The 19750-nt window shown below is 43.8% G+C and overlaps 1 long non-coding RNA gene across 6 annotated transcripts in view; it reads right to left on the bottom strand.

Moving 5' to 3' along the window:
- LOC307181512 overlaps positions 1-19750 on the bottom strand; it is a 508875-nt gene that overhangs the window by 114611 nt on the left and 374514 nt on the right. For 4 of the 6 annotated variants that reach the window (XR_013826936.1, XR_013826937.1, XR_013826938.1 and 1 more), the window contains exons 3-4: positions 14847-14928; positions 11688-11769 (exon numbers count right to left, since the gene is read on the bottom strand). This is a non-coding gene — a long non-coding RNA (uncharacterized lncRNA). Of the gene's footprint in view, positions 1-11687; positions 11770-14846; positions 14933-19588; positions 19663-19750 lie in introns of those variants that run through there. The other 2 variants (XR_013826941.1, XR_013826940.1) reach the window with 2 other exon arrangements.

Genomic DNA, 19750 nt, shown 5'->3' with positions numbered 1-19750 from the left:
AGGGGCACTGTAATTCACAAACCTGCAGAGTTATAAATGACAGCTATCGTCCAAAAATAGACTGAAGTAAGGCTGCCAAGAGGACTTGAAAGCGGGGCAGAATTGCAGGAAACCGATTTCAGGAGGTAGACTGGAATTGCATTGAAAGCATAGGAAAAGAGGCAGAACGTCCACAATGATGCACTTGGCCAAAAAGGGCGTATGCGTTTTTTCCTGAATACATTCAGGAAAAAACGCATACGCCCTTTTTGGCCAACCAAGCAAGCTTGCAAAGGAAATCTGCACTACAATGAAGTCTCACTTCCCCCCGGTCAAAAGGGCCATCTGAAAAAAGTGTAAAATCCAGAAAGGCAGGACAGGCCATGGAGAACTGGGAGCCTTGTTATGCTGATGGGCGGGATGTAAATTGCCAAGAACCACTTGGGAGAAGTGTATGGTGTTTCCTGAAACAACTAAAAAACAAAGCAACAGAACCTAGGGCACTTCCACTTATGGTCCTATAGCTTAGGGAAATTAAAATCAAAAAGACACAGCCACCCCAAAGTTTGGAACGGCTCTGTTTACAAGAACCTCGTTTACAGTACAAGTTCAACATCGCAGAAAGTGAAAAATGGATAAAGAAGTTGTGGTATTTACTTACAAAGCAATATCACTCAGCAATGAAATCTGTGTCATCAGGCCCTTAGCAGCACAATGAGTGGATTCAGGTATGATGATTCTAACTGAAATAAGTCACACAGAAAAAGAAACATCATAAGATATCAGTAATACACGGAATGTAAACTTGGCTACACAGGAACTGAATTACAGAACAGAACAGGGTCTCAAATTTAGAAAACTAACTTATGCTTGCTTAAGGGGAAAGGTGAGTTGGGGTGCTGCATAAAACCAGAGATTGAAATGAGCACAGATAAAGTTCCTTAAGCCAAATATGGAATAGACAAGAGCTACTCCTTGCTCAACGAAATGGACTCAACACCGCATATTAAACGCCTAAGAATGTACCTGACTAGTAAGTATCTTAAAACCTATGGATTGCTATGTCTCCGAAAGAGAATCAAGCATGTGTACAGGGGCATAAACGCAGCAGTGATAGGATTGGAGAGGTTCGGTGAGCAAATGAAGACCCTTTGAAGTCATATTGCATGGTACCCATTACACGGGTCTTAACTCTCCAGGTTTAACGAATTCTTCCTTCAGCTAAAACATGCATGTGGAACCCAAGTATGATCAACCATGTGAACGGGAGACGTGTTCAAATATGTCTCAGTTTTCCTCCCCTGGTACTCGGGTGCAACATTCCAGACGCTTTACTAACACTCTCCCCACTTGGAGAGTCAGTCCCTTTAACCTCCTGTTTGGCCCAGTTTGCAATTTCTGTGGAAGATGAACAGGAATAGCGAGAACCAATGAGAGACTAGCTGGAGGTGTCTGGATGGGAAATTTAACTCTCATTTCCCACCAGGAAGAGGAATTAACCAAAGGCTCAGCGTGCCGTGCCAGAACCAGATTAGGGCCTGAAGACATCCTGCGGAGTTGCGGCCAGGTCACAAGAAAGCGAGTAAAAGAAAGGAGCTCAGGGGCACTGTAATTCACAAACCTGCAGAGTTATAAATGACAGCTATCATCCAAAAATATACTGAAGTAAGGCTGCCAAGAGGACTTGAAAGCGGGGCAGAATTGCAGGAAACCGATTTCAGGAGGTAGACTGGTATTGCATTGAAAGCATAGGGAAAGAGGCAGAACGTCCACAATGATGCACTTGGCCAAAAAGGGCGTATGCGTTTTTTCCTGAATATATTCAGGAAAAAACGCATACGCCCTTTTTGGCCAACCAAGCAAACTTGCAAAGGAAATCTGCACTACAATGAAGTCTCACTTCCCCCCGGTCAAAAGGGCCATCTGAAAAAAGTGTAAAATCCAGAAAGGCAGGACAGGCCATGGAGAACTGGGAGCCTTGTTAGGCTGATGGGCGGGATGTAAATTGCCAACAGACACTCAGGAGAAGTGTATGGTGTTTCCTGAAACATCTAAAAAACAAAGCAACAGAGCCTAGGGCACTTCCACTTATGGTCCTATAGCTTAGGGAAATTAAAATAAAAAAGACACAGCCACCCCAAAGTTTGGGACGCCTCCGTTTACAAGAACCTCGTTTACCGTACAAGTTCAATATCACAGAAAGTGAAAAATGGATAAAGAACTTGTGGTACTGACGTACAATGCAGTATCACTCAGCAATGAAATCTATGTCATCAGGCCCGTAGCAGCATAATGAGTGGATTCAGGTACGATGATTCTAACTGAAATAAGTCACACAGAAAAAGAAACATCATAAGATATCACTAATACACGGAATGTAAACTTGGCTACACAGGAACTGCATTCCAAAACAGAACAGGGTCTCAAATTTAGAAAACCAACTTATGCTTGCTTAAGGGGAAAGGTGAGTTGGGGTGCTGCATAAAACCAGAGATTGAAATGAGCACAGATAAAGTTCCTTAAGCCAAATATGGAATAGACGAGAGCTACTCCTTGCTCAACGAATTGGACTCAACAACCCATATTAAACGCCTAAGAATGTACCTGACTAGTAAGTATCTTAAAACCTATGGATTGCTATGTCTCCAAAAGAGAATCAAGCGTGTGTACAGGGGCATAAACGCAGCAGTGATAGGATTGGAGAGGTTCGGTGAGCAAATGAAGACCCTTTGAAGTCATATTGCATGGTACCCATTACACGGGTCTCAACTCTCCAGGTTTAAGGTATTCTTCCTTCAGCTAAAACATGCATGTGGAACCCAGAGTATGATCAACCATGTGAACGGGAGACGTGTTCAAATATGTCTCAGTTTTCCTCCCCTGGTACTCGGGTGCAACATTCCAGACGCTTTACTTACACTCTCCCCACTTGGAGAGTCAGCGTCTTTAACCTCCTGTTTGGCCCAGTTTGCAATTTCTGCGGAAGATTAACAGGAATAGCGAGAACCAATGAGAGGCTAGCTGGAGGTGTCTGGACGGGCAAATTTAACTCTCATTTCCCACCAGGAAGAGGAAATAACCAAAGGCTCAGTGTGCCATACCGGAACCAGATTAGGGCCTGAAGCCATCCTGCGGTGTTGCGGCCAGCTCAAAAGAAAGCGAGTTGAAGAAAGGAGCTCAGGGGCACTGTAATTCACAAACCTGCAGAGTTATAAATGACAGCTATCGTCCAAAAATAGACTGAAGTAAGGCTGCCAAGAGGACTTGAAAGCGGGGCAGAATTGCAGGAAACCGATTTCAGGAGGTAGACTGGAATTGCATTGAAAGCATAGGAAAAGAGGCAGAACGTCCACAATGATGCACTTGGCCAAAAAGGGCGTATGCGTTTTTTCCTGAATATATTCAGGAAAAAACGCATACGCCCTTTTTGGCCAACCAAGCAAGCTTGCAAAGGAAATCTGCACTACAATGAAGTCTCACTTCCCCCCGGTCAAAAGGGCCATCTGAAAAAAGTGTAAAATCCAGAAAGGCAGGACAGGCCATGGAGAACTGGGAGCCTTGTTATGCTGATGGGCGGGATGTAAATTGCCAACAACCACTCGGGAGAAGTGTATGGTGTTTCCTGAAACAACTAAAAAACAAAGCAACAGAACCTAGGGCACTTCCACTTATGGTCCTATAGCTTAGGGAAATTAAAATGAAAAAGACACAGCCACCCCAAAGTTTGGAACGGCTCTGTTTACAAGAACCTTGTTTACAGTACAAGTTCAACATCGCAGAAAGTGAAAAATGGATAAAGAAGTTGTGGTATTTACTTACAAAGCAATATCACTCAGCAATGAAATCTGTGTCATCAGGCCCTTAGCAGCACAATGAGTGGATTCAGGTATGATGATTCTAACTGAAATAAGTCACACAGAAAAAGAAACATCATAAGATATCAGTAATACACGGAATGTAAACTTGGCTACACAGGAACTGAATTACAGAACAGAACAGGGTCTCAAATTTAGAAAACCAACTTATGCTTGCTTAAGGGGAAAGGTGAGTTGGGGTGCTGCATAAAACCAGAGATTGAAATGAGCACAGATAAAGTTCCTTAAGCCAAATATGGAATAGACAAGAGCTACTCCTTGCTCAACGAAATCGACTCAACACCGCATATTAAATGCCTAAGAATGTACCTGACTAGTAAGTATCTTAAAACCTATGGATTGCTATGTCTCCGAAAGAGAATCAAGCATGTGTACAGGGGCATAAACGCAGCAGTGATAGGATTGGAGAGGTTCGGAGAGCAAATGAAGACCCTTTGAAGTCATATTGCATGGTACCCATTCCACGGGTTTCAATACACAGGTTTAAGGTATTCTTCCTTCAGCTAAATCATGCATGTGGAACCCAAGTATGATCAACCATGTGAAGGGGAGACATGTTCAAATATTTCTCAGTTTTCCTCCCCTGGTACTCGGGTGCAACATTCCAGACGCTTTACTAACACTCTCCCCACTTGGAGAGTCAGTCCCTTTAACCTCCTGTTTGGCCCAGTTTGCAATTTCTGCGGAAGATGAACAGGAATAGCGAGAACCAATGAGAGGCTAGCTGGAGGTGTCTGGACGGGCAAATTTAACTCTCATTTCCCACCAGGAAGAGGAATTAACCAAAGGCTCAGCATGCCGGGCCGGAACCAGATTAGGGCCTGAAGCCATCCTGCGGAGTTGTGGCCAGGTCACAAGAAAGCGAGTTGAAGAAAGGAGCTCAGGGGCACTGCAATTCACAAACCTGCAGAGTTATAAATGACAGCTATCGTCCAAAAATAGACTGAAGTACGGCTTCCAAGAGGACTTGAAAGCGGGGCAGAATTGCAGGAAACCGATTTCAGGAGGTAGACTGGAATTGCATTGAAAGCATAGGAAAAGAGGCAGAACGTCCACAATGATGCACTTGGCCAAAAAGGGCGTATGCGTTTTTTCCTGAATATATTCAGGAAAAAACGCATACGCCCTTTTTGGCCAACCAAGCAAGCTTGCAAAGGAAATCTGCACTACAATGAAGTCTCACTTCCCCCCGGTCAAAAGGGCCATCTGAAAAAAGTGTAAAATCCAGAAAGGCAACAGGCCATTGAGAACTGGGAGCCTTGTTATGCTGATGGGCGGGATGTAAATTGCCAACGGACACTCAGGAGAAGTGTATGGTGTTTCCTGAAACATCTAAAAAACGAAGCAACAGAGCCTAGGGCACTTCCACTTATGGTCCTATAGCTTAGGGAAATTAAAATCAAAAAGACACAGCCACCCCAAAGTTTGGAACGGCTCTGTTTACAAGAACCTCGTTTACAGTACAAGTTCAACATCACAGAAAGTGAAAAATGGATAAAGAAGTTGTGGTATTTACTTACAAAGCAATATCACTCAGCAATGAAATCTGTGTCATCAGGCCCTTAGCAGCACAGTGAGTGGATTCAGGTATGATGATTCTAACTGAAATAAGTCACACAGAAAAAGAAACATCATAAGATATCAGTAATACACGGAATGTAAACTTGGCTACACAGGAACTGAATTACAGAACAGAACAGGGTCTCAAATTTAGAAAACCAACTTATTCTTGCTTAAGGGTAAAGGTGAGTTGGGGTGCTGCATAAAACCAGAGATTGAAATGAGCACAGATAAAGTTCCTTAAGCCAAATATGGAATAGACAAGAGCTACTCCTTGCTCAACGAAATGGACTCAACACCCCATATTAAACGCCTAAGAATGTTCCTGGCTAGTAAGTATCTTAAAACCTATGGATTGCTATGTCTCCGAAAGAGAATCAAGCATGTGTACAGGGGCATAAACGCAGCAGTGATAGGATTGGAGAGGTTTGGTGAGCAAATGAAGACCCTTTGAAGTCATATTGCATGGTACCCATTACATAGGTCTTAACTCTCCAGGTTTAAGGTATTCTTCCTTCATCTAAAACATGCATGTGGAACCCAAGTATGATCAACCATGTGAACGGGAGACGTGTTCAAATATGTCTCAGTTTTCCTCCCCTGGTACTCGGGTGCAACATTCCAGACGCTTTACTAACACTATCCCCACTTGGAGAGTCAGCGCCTTTAACCTCCTGTTTGGCCCAGTTTGCAATTTCTGCGGAAGATGAACAGGAATAGCGAGAACCAATGAGAGACTAGCTGGAGGTGTCTGGACGGGCAAATTTAACTCTCATTTCCCACCAGGAAAAGGAAATAACGAAAGGCTCAGCGTGCCGTGCCGGAACCAGATTAGGGCCTGAAGCCATCCTGCGGTGTTGCGGCCAGGTCACAAGAAAGCAAGTTGAAGAAAGGAGCTCAGGGGCACTGCAATTCACAAACCTGCAGAGTTATAAATGACAGCTATCGTCCAAAAATAGACTGAAGTAAGGCTGCCAAGAGGACTTGAAAGCGGGGCAGAATTGCAGGAAACCGATTTCAGGAGGTAGACTGGAATTGCATTGAAAGCATAGGAAAAGAGGCAGAACGTCCACAATGATGCACTTGGCCAAAAAGGGCGTATGCGTTTTTTCCTGAATATATTCAGGAAAAAACGCATACGCCCTTTTTGGCCAACCAAGCAAGCTTGCAAAGGAAATCTGCACTACAATGAAGTCTCACTTCCCCCCGGTCAAAAGGGCCATCTGAAAAAAGTGTAAAATCCAGAAAGGCAGGACAGGCCATGGAGAACTGGGAGCCTTGTTATGCTGATGGGCGGGATGTAAATTGCCAACAACCACTCGGGAGAAGTGTATGGTGTTTCCTGAAACATCTAAAAAACAAAGCAACAGAACCTAGGGCACTTCCACTTATGGTCCTATAGCTTAGGGAAATTAAAATCAAAAAGACACAGCCACCCCAAAGTTTGGAACGGCTCTGTTTACAAGAACCTCGTTTACAGTACAAGTTCAACATCGCAGAAAGTGAAAAATGGATAAAGAAGTTGTGGTATTTACTTACAAAGCAATATCACTCAGCAATGAAATCTGTGTCATCAGGCCCTTAGCAGCACAGTGAGTGGATTCAGGTATGAAGATTCTAACTGAAATAAGTCACACAGAAAAAGAAACATCATAAGATATCAGTAATACACGGAATGTAAACTTGGCTACAGAGGAACTGAATTACAGAACAGAACAGGGTCTCAAATTTAGAAAACCAACTTATTCTTGCTTAAGGGTAAAGGTGAGTTGGGGTGCTGCATAAAACCAGAGATTGAAATGAGCACAGATAAAGTTCCTTAAGCCAAATATGGAATAGACAAGAGCTACTCCTTGCTCAACGAAATGGACTCAACACCCCATATTAAACGCCTAAGAATGTTCCTGACTAGTAAGTATCTTAAAACCTATGGATTGCTATGTCTCCGAAAGAGAATCAAGCATGTGTACAGGGGCATAAACGCAGCAGTGATAGGATTGGAGAGGTTCGGTGAGCAAATGAAGACCCTTTGAAGTCATATTGCATGGTACCCATTCCACGGGTTTCAACTACCCAGGTTTAAGGTATTCTTCCTTCAGCTAAAACATGCATGTGGAACCTAGAGTATGATCAACCATGTGATCGGGAGACGTGTTCAAATATGTCTCAGTTTTCCTCCCCTGGTACTCGGGTGCAACATTCCAGACGGTTTACTAACACTCTCCCGACCTGGAGAGTCAGTCCCTTTAACCTCCTGTTTGGCCCAGTTTGCAATTTCTGCGGAAGATGAACAGGAATAGCGAGAACCAATGAGAGACTAGCTGGAGGTGTCTGGACGGGCAAATTTAACTCTCATTTCCCACCAGGAAAAGGAAATAACGAAAGGCTCAGCGTGCCGTGCCGGAACCAGATTAGGGCCTGAAGCCATCCTGCGGTGTTGCGGCCAGGTCACAAGAAAGCAAGTTGAAGAAAGGAGCTCAGGGGCACTGTAATTCACAAACCTGCAGAGTTATAAATGACAGCTATCGTCCAAAAATAGACTGAAGTAAGGCTGCCAAGAGGACTTGAAAGCGGGGCAGAATTGCAGGAAACCGATTTCAGGAGGTAGACTGGAATTGCATTGAAAGCATAGGAAAAGAGGCAGAACGTCCACAATGATGCACTTGGCCAAAAAGGGCGTATGCGTTTCTTCCTGAATATATTCAGGAAAAAACGCATACGCCCTTTTTGGCCAACCAAGCAAGCTTGCAAAGGAAATCTGCACTACAATGAAGTCTCACTTCCCCCCGGTCAAAAGGGCCATCTGAAAAAAGTGTAAAATCCAGAAAGGCAGGACAGGCCATGGAGAACTGGGAGCCTTGTTATGCTGATGGGCGGGATGTAAATTGCCAACAACCACTCGGGAGAAGTGTATGGTGTTTCCTGAAACATCTAAAAAACAAAGCAACAGAACCTAGGGCACTTCCACTTATGGTCCTATAGCTTAGGGAAATTAAAATCAAAAAGACACAGCCACCCCAAAGTTTGGAACGGCTCTGTTTACAAGAACCTCGTTTACAGTACAAGTTCAACATCGCAGAAAGTGAAAAATGGATAAAGAAGTTGTGGTATTTACTTACAAAGCAATATCACTCAGCAATGAAATCTGTGTCATCAGGCCCTTAGCAGCACAGTGAGTGGATTCAGGTATGAAGATTCTAACTGAAATAAGTCACACAGAAAAAGAAACATCATAAGATATCAGTAATACACGGAATGTAAACTTGGCTACAGAGGAACTGAATTACAGAACAGAACAGGGTCTCAAATTTAGAAAACCAACTTATTCTTGCTTAAGGGTAAAGGTGAGTTGGGGTGCTGCATAAAACCAGAGATTGAAATGAGCACAGATAAAGTTCCTTAAGCCAAATATGGAATAGACAAGAGCTACTCCTTGCTCAACGAAATGGACTCAACACCCCATATTAAACGCCTAAGAATGTTCCTGACTAGTAAGTATCTTAAAACCTATGGATTGCTATGTCTCCGAAAGAGAATCAAGCATGTGTACAGGGGCATAAACGCAGCAGTGATAGGATTGGAGAGGTTCGGTGAGCAAATGAAGACCCTTTGAAGTCATATTGCATGGTACCCATTCCACGGGTTTCAACTACCCAGGTTTAAGGTATTCTTCCTTCAGCTAAAACATGCATGTGGAACCCAGAGTATGATCAACCATGTGATCGGGAGACGTGTTCAAATATGTCTCAGTTTTCCTCCCCTGGTACTCGGGTGCAACATTCCAGACGCTTTACTAACACTCTCCCGACCTGGAGAGTCAGTCCCTTTAACCTCCTGTTTGGCCCAGTTTGCAATTTCTGCGGAAGATGAACAGGAATAGCGAGAACCAATGAGAGACTAGCTGGAGGTGTCTGGACGGGCAAATTTAACTCTCATTTCCCACCAGGAAGAGGAATTAACCAAAGGCTCAGCGTGCCGTGCCGGAACCAGATTAGGGCCTGAAGCCATCCTGCGGTGTTGCGGCCAGGTCACAAGAAAGCGAGTTGAAGAAAGGAGCTCAGGGGCACTGTAATTCACAAACCTGCAGAGTTATAAATGACAGCTATCGTCCAAAAATAGACTGAAGTAAGGCTGCCAAGAGGACTTGAAAGCGGGGCAGAATTGCAGGAAACCGATTTCAGGAGGTAGACTGGAATTGCATTGAAAGCATAGGAAAAGAGGCAGAACGTCCACAATGATGCACTTGGCCAAAAAGGGCGTATGCGTTTTTTCCTGAATATATTCAGGAAAAAACGCATACGCCCTTTTTGGCCAACCAAGCAAGCTTGCAAAGGAAATCTGCACTACAATGAAGTCTCACTTCCCCCCGGTCAAAAGGGCCATCTGAAAAAAGTGTAAAATCCAGAAAGGCAACAGGCCATTGAGAACTGGGAGCCTTGTTATGCTGATGGGTGGGATGTAAATTGCCAACACACGCTTGGGAGATGTGTATGGTGCTTCCTGAAACATCTAAAAAACAAAGCAACAGAGCCTAGGAGACTTCCACTTATGGTCCTATAGCTTAGGGAATTTAAAATAAAAAAGACACAGCCACCCCAAAGTTTGGAACGGCTCTGTTTACAAGAACCTCGTTTACAGTACAAGTTCAACATCGCAGAAAGTGAAAAATGGATAAAGAACTTGTGGTACTTACGTACAATGCAGTATCACTCAGCAATGAAATCTATGTCATCAGGCCCGTAGCAGCATAATGAGTAGATTCAGGTACGATGATTCTAACTGAAGTAAGTCACACAGAAAAAGAAACATCATAAGATATCACTAATACACGGAATGTAAACTTGGCTACACAGGAACTGAATTCCAAAACAGAACAGGTTCTCAAATTTAGAAAACCAACTTATGCTTGCTTAAGGGGAAAGGTGAGTTGGGGTGCTGCATAAAACCAGAGATTGAAATGAGCACAGATAAAGTTCCTTAAGCCAAATATTGAATAGACAAGAGCTACTCCTTGCTCAACGAAATGGACTCAACACCGCATATTAAACGCCTAAGAATGTACCTGAGTAGTAAGTATCGTAAAACCTATGGATTGCTACGTCTCCGAAAGAGAATCAAGCATGTGTACAGGGGCATAAACGCAGCAGTGATAGGATTGGAGAGGTTCGGTGAGCAAATGAAGACCCTTTGAAGTCATATTGCATGGTACCCATTCCACGGGTTTCAACTACCCAGGTTTTAGGTATTCTTCCTTCAGCTAAAATATGCATGTGGAACCCAGAGTATGATCAACCATGTGATCGGGAGACGTGTTCAAATATGTCTCAGTTTTCCTCCCCTGGTACTCGGGTGCAACATTCCAGACGCTTTACTAACACTCTCCCCACTTGGAGAGTCAGCGCCTTTAACCTCCTGTTTGGCACAGTTTGCAATTTCTGCGGAAGATGAACAGGAATAGCGAGAACCAATGAGAGGCTAGCTGGAGGTGTCTGGACGGGCAAATTTAACTCTCATTTCCCACCAGGAAGAGGAAATAACCAAAGGCTCAGCGTGCCGTACCGGAACCAGATTAGGGCCTGAAGCCATCCTGCGGTGTTGCGGCCAGCTCAAAAGAAAGCGAGTTGAAGAAAGGAGCTCAGGGGTACTGTAATTCACAAACCTGCAGAGTTATAAATGACAGCTATCGTCCAAAAATAAACTGAAGTAAGGCTGCCAAGAGGACTTGAAAGCGGGGCAGAATTGCAGGAAACCGATTTCAGGAGGTAGACTGGAATTGCATTGAAAGCATAGGAGAAGAGGCAGAACGTCCACAATGATGCACTTGGCCAAAAAGGGCGTATACGTTTTTTCCTGAATATATTCAGGAAAAAACGCATACGCCCTTTTTGGCCAACCAAGCAAGCTTGCAAAGGAAATCTGCACTACAATGAAGTCTCACTTCCCCCCAGTCAAAAGGGCCATCTGAAAAAAGTGTAAAATCCAGAAAGGCAGGACAGGCCATGGAGAACTGGGAGCCTTGTTATGCTGATGGGCGGGATGTAAATTGCCAACAACCACTCGGGAGAAGTGTATGGTGTTTCCTAAAACATCTAAAAAACAAAGCAACAGAACCTAGGGCACTTCCACTTATGGTCCTATAGCTTAGGGAAATTAAAATCAAAAAGACACAGGCACCCCAAAGTTTGGAACGGCTCTGTTTACAAGAACCTCGTTTACAGTACAAGTTCAACATCGCAGAAAGTGAAAAATGGATAAAGAAGTTGTGGTATTTACTTAAAAAGCAATATCACTCAGCAATGAAATCTGTGTCATCAGGCCCTTAGCAGCACAATGAGTGGATTCAGGTATGATGATTCTAACTGAAGTAACTCACACAGAAAAAGAAACATCATAAGATATCAGTAATACACGGAATGTAAACTTGGCTACACAGGAACTGAATTACAGAACAGAACAGGGTCTCAAATTTAGAAAACCAACTTATGCTTGCTTAAGGGTACAGGTGAGTTGGGGTGCTGCATAAAACCAGAGATTGAAATGAGCACAGATAAAGTTCCTTAAGCCAAATATGGAATAGACAAGAGCTACTCCTTGCTCAACGAAATGGACTCAACACCCCATATTAAACGCCTAAGAATGTACCTGACTAGTAAGTATCTTAAAACCTATGGATTGCTATGTCTCCGAAAGAGAATCAAGCATGTGTACAGGGGCATAAACGCAGCAGTGATAGGATTGGAGAGGTTCGGTGAGCAAATGAAGACCCTTTGAAGTCATATTGCATGGTACCCATTCCACGGGTTTCAACTACCCAGGTTTAAGGTATTCTTCCTTCAGCTAAAACATGCATGTGGAACCTAGAGTATGATCAACCATGTGATCGGGAGACGTGTTCAAATATGTCTCAGTTTTCCTCCCCTGGTACTCGGGTGCAACATTCCAGACGCTTTACTAACACTCTCCCCCACTTGGAGAGTCAGTCCCTTTAACCTCCTGTTTGGCCCAGTTTGCAATTTCTGCGGAAGATGAACAGGAATAGCGAGAACCAATGAGAGGCTAGCTGGAGGTGTCTGGACGGGCAAATTTAACTCTCATTTCCCACCAGGAAGAGGAATTAACCAAAGGCTCAGCATGCCGGGCCGGAACCAGATTAGGGCCTGAAGCCATCCTGCGGTGTTGCGGCCAGGTCACAAGAAAGCGAGTTGAAGAAAGGAGCTCAGGGGCACTGTAATTCGCAAACCTGCAGAGTTATAAATGACAGCTATCGTCCAAAAATACACTGAAGTAAGGCTGCCAAGAGGACTTGAAAGCGGGGCAGAATTGCAGGAAACCGATTTCAGGAGGTAGACTGGAATTGCATTGAAAGCATAGGAGAAGAGGCAGAACGTCCACAATGATGCACTTGGCCAAAAAGGGCGTATGCGTTTTTTCCTGAATATATTCAGGAAAAAACGCATACGCCCTTTTTGGCCAACCAAGCAAGCTTGCAAAGGAAATCTGCACTACAATGAAGTCTCACTTCCCCCCGGTCAAAAGGGCCATCTGAAAAAAGTGTAAAATCCAGAAAGGCAACAGGCCATTGAGAACTGGGAGCCTTGTTATGCTGATGAGTGGGATGTAAATTGCCAACACACGCTTGGGAGATGTGTACGGTGTTTCCTGAAACATCTAAAAAACAAAGCAACAGAGCCTAGGAGACTTCCACTTATGGTCCTATAGCTTAGGGAATTTAAAATAAAAAAGACACAGCCACCCCAAAGTTTGGAACGGCTCTGTTTACAAGAACCTCGTTTACAGTACAAGTTCAACATCGCAGAAAGTGAAAAATGGATAAAGAACTTGTGGTACTTACGTACAATGCAGTATCACTCAGCAATGAAATCTATGTCATCAGGCCCGTAGCAGCATAATGAGTAGATTCAGGTACGATGATTCTAACTGAAGTAAGTCACACAGAAAAAGAAACATCATAAGATATCACTAATACACGGAATGTAAACTTGGCTACACAGGAACTGAATTCCAAAACAGAACAGGTTCTCAAATTTAGAAAACCAACTTATGCTTGCTTAAGGGGAAAGGTGAGTTGGGGTGCTGCATAAAACCAGAGATTGAAATGAGCACAGATAAAGTTCCTTAAGCCAAATATTGAATAGACAAGAGCTACTCCTTGCTCAACGAAATGGACTCAACACCGCATATTAAACGCCTAAGAATGTACCTGAGTAGTAAGTATCGTAAAACCTATGGATTGCTACGTCTCCGAAAGAGAATCAAGCATGTGTACAGGGGCATAAACGCAGCAGTGATAGGATTGGAGAGGTTCGGTGAGCAAATGAAGACCCTTTGAAGTCATATTGCATGGTACCCATTCCACGGGTTTCAACTACCCAGGTTTTAGGTATTCTTCCTTCAGCTAAAATATGCATGTGGAACCCAGAGTATGATCAACCATGTGATCGGGAGACGTGTTCAAATATGTCTCAGTTTTCCTCCCCTGGTACTCGGGTGCAACATTCCAGACGCTTTACTAACACTCTCCCCACTTGGAGAGTCAGCGCCTTTAACCTCCTGTTTGGCACAGTTTGCAATTTCTGCGGAAGATGAACAGGAATAGCGAGAACCAATGAGAGGCTAGCTGGAGGTGTCTGGACGGGCAAATTTAACTCTCATTTCCCACCAGGAAGAGGAAATAACCAAAGGCTCAGCGTGCCGTACCGGAACCAGATTAGGGCCTGAAGCCATCCTGCGGTGTTGCGGCCAGCTCAAAAGAAAGCGAGTTGAAGAAAGGAGCTCAGGGGTACTGTAATTCACAAACCTGCAGAGTTATAAATGACAGCTATCGTCCAAAAATAAACTGAAGTAAGGCTGCCAAGAGGACTTGAAAGCGGGGCAGAATTGCAGGAAACCGATTTCAGGAGGTAGACTGGAATTGCATTGAAAGCATAGGAGAAGAGGCAGAACGTCCACAATGATGCACTTGGCCAAAAAGGGCGTATACGTTTTTTCCTGAATATATTCAGGAAAAAACGCATACGCCCTTTTTGGCCAACCAAGCAAGCTTGCAAAGGAAATCTGCACTACAATGAAGTCTCACTTCCCCCCAGTCAAAAGGGCCATCTGAAAAAAGTGTAAAATCCAGAAAGGCAGGACAGGCCATGGAGAACTGGGAGCCTTGTTATGCTGATGGGCGGGATGTAAATTGCCAACAACCACTCGGGAGAAGTGTATGGTGTTTCCTAAAACATCTAAAAAACAAAGCAACAGAACCTAGGGCACTTCCACTTATGGTCCTATAGCTTAGGGAAATTAAAATCAAAAAGACACAGGCACCCCAAAGTTTGGAACGGCTCTGTTTACAAGAACCTCGTTTACAGTACAAGTTCAACATCGCAGAAAGTGAAAAATGGATAAAGAAGTTGTGGTATTTACTTAAAAAGCAATATCACTCAGCAATGAAATCTGTGTCATCAGGCCCTTAGCAGCACAATGAGTGGATTCAGGTATGATGATTCTAACTGAAGTAACTCACACAGAAAAAGAAACATCATAAGATATCAGTAATACACGGAATGTAAACTTGGCTACACAGGAACTGAATTACAGAACAGAACAGGGTCTCAAATTTAGAAAACCAACTTATGCTTGCTTAAGGGTACAGGTGAGTTGGGGTGCTGCATAAAACCAGAGATTGAAATGAGCACAGATAAAGTTCCTTAAGCCAAATATGGAATAGACAAGAGCTACTCCTTGCTCAACGAAATGGACTCAACACCCCATATTAAACGCCTAAGAATGTACCTGACTAGTAAGTATCTTAAAACCTATGGATTGCTATGTCTCCGAAAGAGAATCAAGCATGTGTACAGGGGCATAAACGCAGCAGTGATAGGATTGGAGAGGTTCGGTGAGCAAATGAAGACCCTTTGAAGTCATATTGCATGGTACCCATTCCACGGGTTTCAACTACCCAGGTTTAAGGTATTCTTCCTTCAGCTAAAACATGCATGTGGAACCTAGAGTATGATCAACCATGTGATCGGGAGACGTGTTCAAATATGTCTCAGTTTTCCTCCCCTGGTACTCGGGTGCAACATTCCAGACGCTTTACTAACACTCTCCCCCACTTGGAGAGTCAGTCCCTTTAACCTCCTGTTTGGCCCAGTTTGCAATTTCTGCGGAAGATGAACAGGAATAGCGAGAACCAATGAGAGGCTAGCTGGAGGTGTCTGGACGGGCAAATTTAACTCTCATTTCCCACCAGGAAGAGGAATTAACCAAAGGCTCAGCATGCCGGGCCGGAACCAGATTAGGGCCTGAAGCCATCCTGCGGTGTTGCGGCCAGCTCAAAAGAAAGCGAGTTGAAGAAAGGAGCTCAGGGGCACTGTAATTCGCAAACCTGCAGAGTTATAAATGACAGCTATCGTCCAAAAATACACTGAAGTAAGGCTGCCAAGAGGACTTGAAAGCGGGGCAGAATTGCAGGAAACCGATTTCAGGAGGTAGACTGGAATTGCATTGAAAGCATAGGAGAAGAGGCAGAACGTCCACAATGATACACTTGGCCAAAAAGGGCGTATGCGTTTTTTCCTGAATATATTCAGGAAAAAACGCATACGCCCTTTTTGGCCAACCAAGCAAGCTTGCAAAGGAAATCTGCACTACAATGAAGTCTCACTTCCCCCCGGTCAAAAGGGCCATCTGAAAAAAGTGTAAAATCCAGAAAGGCAACAGGCCATTGAGAACTGGGAGCCTTGTTATGCTGATGGGTGGGATGTAAATTGCCAACAGACACTTGGGAGATGTGTATGGTGTTTCCTGAAACATCTAAAAAACAAAGCAACAGAGCCTAGGGCACTTCCACTTATGGTCCTATAGCTTAGGGAAATTAAAATCAAAAAGACACAGCCACCCCAAAGTTTGGAACAGCTCTGTTTACAAGAACCTCGTTTACAGTACAAGTTCAACATCGCAGAAAGTGAAAAATGGATAAAGAACTTGTGGTACTTACGTACAATGCAGTATCACTCAGCAATGAAATCTATGTCATCAGGCCCGTAGCAGCATAATGAGTAGATTCAGGTATGATGATTCTAACTGAAATAAGTCACACAGAAAAAGAAACATCATAAGATATCACTAATACACGGAATGTAAACTTGGCTACACAGGAACTGAATTCCAAAACAGAACAGGTTCTCAAATTTAGAAAACCAACTTATGCTTGCTTAAGGGTAAAGGTGAGTTGGGGTGCTGCATAAAACCAGATATTGAAATGAGCACAGATAAAGTTCCTTAAGCCAAATATGGAATAGACAAGAGCTACTCCTTGCTCAACGAAATGGACTCAACACCGCATATTAAACGCCTAAGAATGTACCTGACTAGTAAGTATCGTAAAACCTATGGATTGCTATGTCTCCGAAAGAGAATCAAGCATGTGTACAGGGGCATAAACGCAGCAGTGATAGGATTGGAGAGGTTCAGTGAGCAAATGAAGACCCTTTGAAGTCATATTGCATGGTACCCATTCCACGGGTTTCAACTACCCAGGTTTTAGGTATTCTTCCTTCAGCTAAAATATGCATGTGGAACCCAGAGTATGATCAACCATGTGATCGGGAGACGTGTTCAAATATGTCTCAGTTTTCCTCCCCTGGTACTCGGGTGCAACATTCCAGACGCTTTACTAACACTCTCCCCACTTGGAGAGTCAGCGCCTTTAACCTCCTGTTTGGCCCAGTTTGCAATTTCTGCGGAAGATGAACAGGAATAGCGAGAACCAATGAGAGGCTAGCTGGAGGTGTCTGGACGGGCAAATTTAACTCTCATTTCCCACCAGGAAGAGGAAATAACCAAAGGCTCAGCGTGCCGTACCGGAACCAGATTAGGGCCTGAAGCCATCCTGCGGTGTTGCGGCCAGGTCACAAGAAAGCGAGTTGAAGAAAGGAGCTCAGGGGCACTGTAATTCACAAACCTGCAGAGTTATAAATGACAGCTATCGTCCAAAAATAGACTGAAGTAAGGCTGCCAAGAGGACTTGAATGCGGGGCAGAATTGCAGGAAACCGATTTCAGGAGGTAGACTGAAATTGCATTGAAAGCATAGGAAAAGAGGCAGAACGTCCACAATGATGCACTTGGCCAAAAAGGGCGTATGCGTTTTTTTCTGAATATATTCAGGAAAAAACGCATACGCCCTTTTTGGCCAACCAAGCAAGCTTGCAAAGGAAATCTGCACTACAATGAAGTCTCACTTCCCCCCGGTCAAAAGGGCCATCTGAAAAAAGTGTAAAATCCAGAAAGGCAGGACAGGCCATGGAGAACTGGGAGCCTTGTTATGCTGATGGGCGGGATGTAAATTGCCAACAGACACTCCGGAGAAGTGTATGGTGTTTCCTGAAACATCTAAAAAACAAAGCAACAGAGCCTAGGGCACTGCCACTTATCGTCCTATAGCTTAGGGAAATTAAAATCAAAAAGACACAGCCACCCCAAAGTTTGGGACACCTCTGTTTACAAGAACCTCGTTTACAGTACAAGTTCAACATCGCAGAAAGTGAAAAATGGATAAAGAAGTTGTGGTATTTCCTTACAAAGCAATATCACTCAGCAATGAAATCTATGTCATCAGGCCCTTAGCATCACAATGAGTGGATTCAGGTATGATGATTCTAACTGAAATAAGTCACAAAGAAAAAGAAACATCATAAGATATCAGTAATACACGGAATGTAAACTTGGCTACACAGGAACTGAATTACAGAACAGAACAGGGTCTCAAATTTAGAAAACCAACTTATGCTTGCTTAAGGGGAAAGGTGAGTTGGGGTGCTGCATAAAACCAGAGATTGAAATGAGCACAGATAAAGTTCCTTAAGTCAAATATGGAATAGACAAGAGCTACTCCTTGCTCAACGAAATGGACTCAACACCGCATATTAAACGCCTAAGAATGTACCTGACTAGTAAGTATCTTAAAACCTATGGATTGCTATGTCTACAAAAGAGAATCAAGCATGTGTACAGGGGCATAAATGCAGCAGTGATAGGATTGGAGAGGTTCGGTGAGCAAATGAAGACCCTTTGAAGTCATATTGCATGGTACCCATTACACGGGTCTCAACTCTCCAGGTTTAAGGTATTCTTCCTTCAGCTAAAACATGCATGTGGAACCCAAGTATGATCAACCATGTGATCGGGAGACGTGTTCAAATATGTCTCAGTTTTCCTCCCCTGGTACTCGGGTGCAACATTCCAGACGCTTTACTAACACTCTCCCCACTTGGAGAGTCAGCGCCTTTAACCTCCTGTTTGGCCCAGTTTGCAATTTCTGCGGAAGATGAACAGGAATAGAGAGAACCAATGAGAGGCTAGCTGGAGGTGTCTGGACGGGCAAATTTAACTCTCATTTCCCACCAGGAAGAGGAAATAACCAAAGGCTCAGCGTGCCGTACCGGAACCAGATTAGGGCCTGAAGCCATCCTGCGGTGTTGCGGCCAGCTCAAAAGAAAGCGAGTTGAAGAAAGGAGCTCAGGGGTACTGTAATTCACAAACCTGCAGAGTTATAAATGACAGCTATCGTCCAAAAATAAACTGAAGTAAGGCTGCCAAGAGGACTTGAAAGCGGGGCAGAATTGCAGGAAACCGATTTCAGGAGGTAGACTGGAATTGCATTGAAAGCATAGGAAAAGAGGCAGAACGTCCACAATGATGCACTTGGCCAAAAAGGGCGTATGCGTTTTTTCCTGAATATATTCAGGAAAAAACGCATACGCCCTTTTTGGCCAACCAAGCAAGCTTGCAAAGGAAATCTGCACTACAATGAAGTCTCACTTCCCCCCGGTCAAAAGGGCCATCTGAAAAAAGTGTAAAATCCAGAAAGGCAGGACAGGCCATGGAGAACTGGGAGCCTTGTTATGCTGATGGGCGGGATGTAAATTGCCAACAACCACTCGGGAGAAGTGTATGGTGTTTCCTAAAACATCTAAAAAACAAAGCAACAGAACCTAGGGCACTTCCACTTATGGTCCTATAGCTTAGGGAAATTAAAATCAAAAAGACACAGCCACCCCAAAGTTTGGAACGGCTCTGTTTACAAGAACCTCGTTTACAGTACAAGTTCAACATCGCAGAAAGTGAAAAATGGATAAAGAAGTTGTGGTATTTACTTACAAAGCAATATCACTCAGCAATGAAATCTGTGTCATCAGGCCCTTAGAAGCACAATGAGTGGATTCAGGTATGATGATTCTAACTGAAGTAACTCACACAGAAAAAGAAACATCATAAGATATCAGTAATACACGGAATGTAAACTTGGCTACACAGGAACTG

The sequence above is a fragment of the Stenella coeruleoalba genome, assembly GCF_951394435.1.
Source record: "Stenella coeruleoalba genome assembly, contig: scaffold_72, whole genome shotgun sequence".
Classification (NCBI taxonomy): domain Eukaryota; kingdom Metazoa; phylum Chordata; class Mammalia; order Artiodactyla; family Delphinidae; genus Stenella; species Stenella coeruleoalba.
This window is presented reverse-complemented; position numbering and strand designations above follow the sequence as displayed.